Source organism: Chenopodium quinoa, unplaced genomic scaffold (genome assembly GCF_001683475.1).
Source record: "Chenopodium quinoa cultivar QQ74 unplaced genomic scaffold, ASM168347v1, whole genome shotgun sequence".
In the NCBI taxonomy this organism is placed as follows: Eukaryota; Viridiplantae; Streptophyta; class Magnoliopsida; order Caryophyllales; family Amaranthaceae; genus Chenopodium; species Chenopodium quinoa.
Genome location: NW_018743880.1, coordinates 2,278,830 through 2,284,595, shown reverse-complemented (window position 1 = coordinate 2,284,595; position 5,766 = coordinate 2,278,830). Strand labels below are relative to the sequence as shown.

Sequence of the window (5,766 nt, the reverse complement as noted above, 5' to 3'; positions counted from 1 at the left end):
AGACAAGTAGAACAAAGCAGTGGCCGCATCCTTCCTACCACGGGGTGTTCCATTCCTAACAACTCCACCAATGCATCAATAGCTCCTGAATTCCCTATCCTAATCTTATTCTCTTCAAATACAGATAAACTATACAGAGTTGCAGCAGCATTATCTTGGTCCTCAGGAGTCCCTGTCTGAAGGACATGGATCACAAGCTCAATTGACTAAGCTTTCATAATGTTAACCTTATTGTTGTTACTGATAGACAAGTTCAGAACAGTAGTGACCGCGTTTTCTTGAGTATTCATGTCTGAACTACAAAGGAGCTTAACCAAAGGGTCGATAGCTCCATAACTCGTTATTATGATTTGGTTATCCAAGTCCTTGGCTAAAATCCTGAGCATTGAAGTAGCTTCTCTAACAGTTTCAAGTGAAGTACTTTTCACATTATCTACTCATTCCTTTACATGAGCCTCTAATCTTGCAGCAATTCCATAAAGATCATCTCTTGTAGACAAGTACGATCATGGGTGAGAATTGGATCGGCTGTAGTCGGGTTTTAGGATTGTAACTTTTCCTTTCCTTTTGCTGAGATCTTGTTGTTGCTGATGCAAGAATAACTTGATCCTTTGCCATCATGCCTATTTCATTGATTTCGCCGGGTCTGATGGATTGTGCAATTGCTGCTGATTGACATCTTCAACTATTTCTTGTTCTAAGTCAGTGTATGAAACCATGATGGACTGAAGTTTGACGGACTATTTATATATAAGTGTAACGCCTCTATATTCTTCCTTTGCACATATTCTGTACAAAAAAAAGCAAATATCACCATCTTTCTTTTGCTAAGCTATATTGAATTGATGATCAATATTCATCAACACGCGATACGCAAGAAGAACTAATTAATCATGCGGGACGCCAATTATATAATCATGGAGGAATATGAGTAGGGACTTCAATCTTGTAACAGGGGATATGCAGCCATTATTTTTCTCTAATATCCCCAAATATACCCCTTTTAGGTTTCTGAGTTTCTAGACCAATTGAGTGTAGTTTGCTCATTTCTTTGCTCACACTACAAACTTGTGTCTCCAAATTACATAAATGAGCCTACGTGGGATTCGAACCCACATCTTTTGTGCATTTGCACAACGCTCAACCCTTGAGCTAGTAGGCTAACGTATTTAAAACATTCAAACACATTCACAAATGAGCATTAATTTGACAAAATGAGCAAGAATCATTTGCTCATTTGACAAATGAGCACTAAATAGTTTGCTCATTTGACAAAAGAGCATTGAATTTTTTTGCTCATTTGATAAATGAGCAAAAATTATTTGCACATTTTTGCTCATTTGATAAATGAGCAAAAAATTATTTGCTCATTTGACAAATGAACAAAAAATTATTTAATGCTCATTTAAATGAGCAAATAATTTTTTGCTCATTTTTGCTCATTTGATAAATGAGCAAAAAATTATTTGCTCATTTTATCAATATAAAATGTGTTTCATAATATCAATATTCGTACATTCATTCCTAATAACTAACCAAATTTTACTTACAACGAAACAGATAATTCTGCCGTTCAGAAGGTATAGGAACTTCAGAGTCCATGTTCACTTATTGTTTTTCCTGAGTGATTCCTTGCTAACCACTCAGGAAAAATATACGTAGTACTATGTATTTAAAGTTGAAATTTAAATAGCAAATCATGAAACACTGCTGGTGCAATGACAAATTCCTAAAGGTATATGCTCAGAACAGCTAAAGCATGTTAACAAGCAACCTTAGTAGAATAGTAGATACAACATTACTGCTTCGAAGCAGCAGCTCTTTGACTCGATAACCTTTAAGTTAGAGAAATAGACCAGAAAAGAATGTAAGTAGTAAAAACCAATACTTACTTTTGGTATGGAGCTACTCAGATCATGGGAGGAGTGAGCTGCTTCATATGATTCAAAGAATGATGCCTCTTCAGGATTTTTGACATTTACCTATTATAGTTTAAAGTTGAAACCACAGAATATAGAAAAATGCATGAGATTCCATGCTGATTTCAGAGAACACTATCATGTTATTCAAAGTCAGACAAAAGCAGCGAGAGAAGCAGAAAATTAAACTAAAATCCCGCAAAGTTACAAGATAACATACTCTGAACATGCCAAGATAAAGTTCCAAAATAGCTTGTTCTATCTCAAGAATCAACAGTAAAAACCATTTGCCAAACCCCATCAATAGCCTCATTCCTCAATGTCACGTTGTTGTTACCATCAGCAACCGCCAAGATGTTACCCGTTAGGGACCATGACACCCTTCAGACTGGGGTCCTGAAATCATTCAAGACCTTGCCCTCCCACGGATCACCATCCTTTGTGAATCTCCACATAATCACCTTCCCATCTTATGATGCACTTGAAATGGTGGATTTTGGGAGCCCTAAATTTGGTGCCCAAGCAATGTCCCTAACCCAATCAGTGTGCATTTAGAGAGCTGGGAAGCAATCCATCTTCCAAATCCCATTATTAAGTTTCTAAATCTATACTGTATTGTCACAACCTCCTGAATAGAGTTTTTGGACATGATCATGGACTCCGGATGCTACAAGAGCACCAGGAGCAGTGGCGGGTGCCCAAGAAACAGAGGTCACTCCAACTGGGTGAGCTTGGTCTATCTTATTTGAATCTCAACCACCATCATACCTCATAGTATAGACCATAATATTCCCGTCTGATGATCCACTTGCATGACAAAGTCTGAGCTCATGAGGTTCCCATGAGATTGAATTACCAGAGGATTTGTGATCATCAAAGACATGAGCTTGTGACCACTTATGAAAATGGGAATTGAAATTATATTGCAAGTTAGCTTAAGCTGCTGCAAAGCAGTTCACTAACAGGATACCTTTGTCTAATTAATAGCAGATATCCATTTGATCATATATTGAACCAGAGATCAAAGGTCAAATATCATATAGCAAGAAAAATAGAGTAAAAATCCTAAAACACCCAAACCAACCAGTTTTCAAAGACACCATGAGGACAACAAGCCTCATACATCAATAGGAAACAAAACTTAAGAGCACATGTAAGACAACCCACAATCAATACAACCGTAGAAATTGATGCTGAAAATGTCACAACACCTAGAAGCTAGAAGCTGAGACTCAATACAATCTTGGGGGATATTAAATAAGAAGATCATCAATTAAATATGTACTACATTTGAAATTGATAAAATAATAGGATTCATTGGGGAATATTGTCAAACACTTAGTGTGCCTCAAAATTTAAGCACAAATTAGTGAAATGCAAGTACCAAAATTGACAAAATCAATCTCTATAACCATTCATAACCTCAGAAATTATAACTAAAAGTTCGAATTACACTATAAAGAACCCTAAATTGACAAATGAAGGAAAATTAAATCTAAAATCAACTAATAAGTACTCAAATAGAAATCGAATAGAAATCACCAAAAAAAAAATTGAACGGAAATTGAACCGAAAATCGCAAAAAAATTGACAAAAACCTTAAGTAATCAAACTAAAATCAATGAAAATCAAACTTTAATCAAAGAAAATCAAACTAAAATCAAAGAAAATCAAACTAAAATCAACGAAAATTACCTTGACAAAGAATCAATGAAGTTAGAAGCAGAATTGATGAAGAATCAAAGCAAAGGAAGAGAGCAGTAAGAAGGGAGCAGAGAAATTGAAGGAGGAGAGGGAAAAATGGCGCGTCGAATGAAGGAGGAGAGAGAATAAGGTTGGGATAAATTGTAGCCATTTGATGCAATTGATCTAACGGTTGTAATATGTCCTCACATATAATAAGGTTCTCACATAAGGGGGGTGGTCTTATATGATCCTATCTCTATATATGTATATATGTATATATATACATATATAAGTATATAGAACTGAGATCACGTGAGAACCAAGGTGAATAATGAGAACTAGGAACTCATCTTGACCGTTGATTACACTTCATCTAACGGCTGAGATCTCACCCGCCTCATTAAGGGCAAAATAGGAAATTCTGTACTTTGAATGACTACCGCAAAAACTCATCAGTTTCTTTTTTCCCTTTCTCTCTCTTCTTCACTCTTTCTCTATCTTCCTTCAAATTCTCCGTGGTGGGATTTTTCATTATTTTTCGCATATCAAATTCTTGAATTTTTTCTTCGATCTTCTTCACTTGTTATTTTGAACAAGTAAGTTATTTGCTTTTGTTTTTGTTTTTTGTTTTTTATTTAATTAGTTACTGCGTATTTAATTCTCGATTATTTGGAATTTGAAATTAGGATTTTTGCTATTTTTTCCTATATATCGCATATCTGATTCATTGAATATGTTCTTGGATCTTTGTTGTTAGTTTTTTATAAAAAAGTAAGTTAATTTGATTTCGATTATCGATTTTGAATTTGGTTTAATTTGACTTTTTAATATTATGTGATTTTGATTGCGAAAACTAGGGTTTTCACAATTTTTTGTTTCGGTATTTGTGATTACTTTGTGTTTTCTCTTTAATTTATAATCAGATCAATAATTTCGTGCTGTTTTGGTTGCAATTTTATGATCTGTCGCTATTCTTTGTGCAATGACATATAATTTTTGAGTTTTTGAAAAGTGCAATGCATTTCTAATTGTTTTCCAGGGGATAATTCAATGGTGAATTGGATTATCAGGAATATGCTTTGGGTGGTTGGGTGATAATTTTTTTTTGGATAATTACTTTTGATGTAATCTTATTTACTTTAATGATTTTTTTTTTACTTTTATGCCTTGAGATCGCAATCGTGATTTGCGAGGCAATAATATCCTGTTTAATGTATTGATGTAGTTGAAATGGCTTATATTTCGCTGGTACATTAATCTCTGCTTGTATGAAATGTATGATAGTATAGCTTGCATTCTTGACTATGAGTTATGTCTTGGAGAAAGCTGATTGTGTTGGCTTGTACGTTCTTAACATTGATTATTGTTGTTGTTCTGCATTTCTATCAGAATTTCACTTTACTAAGGCTTTAGTTTATTGATAAAGGTGGTTGGGGAATTGGGGGTTTTACCTTGTGTTGGATTTTTAAAGTGGACTATTAGTGGCTTAGTGCAGATAGCTTTTGGGATCTGCAAACCTTCATTCGGACTATACCATGAAATCTAATAATGATAGAACATACTAAGAAATGTGCATAATGAAGAATGCAATGCTTATATATCTTAAGTAAGACTATCCACATTTTGAACTTGACATATTGATAAGGTATTTCTTGGCTGCCTTTTGGAGATGTGGGATTATGCTTTACAAATGAGTTATAGGTAATTTAACCTTGATAGGTTTATGCTTGCTAGTAACCGATGGTGGTTGATGTGGTTTATTCTGCTTGTCATGTATCTTCTCTGCATCGCTCTAGTATATCAGGCATATTGGATGTATAGAGTATATAAAAAGGGATTATAGGCATCTGAATGCATTTTGTGCATTCCACTACGGTATTGCTGCATTATGTAATGATATTTTAGTTAGTTTTATCTCTAATAATTTTGATACTTTGTGTATTTTCAGGTTGAGTGTCCTAAGTATCCAGGTTTTTGTATAGCACAACAAAGGAAGGAATATATCCATTTGTTGAAATATTTCATACCACAAAGCAAGTATGTCAGATCCTTCTATATCTAATACTCCGTAGTCTTTTGGGATTTTGACTATGTAAGCATCCAGTTTTAGGATCATACCTCTCAAATTAGATTTACTTTTGAGATTGTTTTATTTACTTTT

At 34.3% G+C, this 5,766-nt stretch overlaps 1 pseudogene; it reads right to left on the bottom strand.

Moving 5' to 3' along the window:
* Positions 1 to 2,182: 2,182 nt before the first annotated feature.
* LOC110686579 lies at positions 2,183 to 5,128 on the bottom strand (annotated as a pseudogene).
* Positions 5,129 to 5,766: the final 638 nt, after the last annotated feature.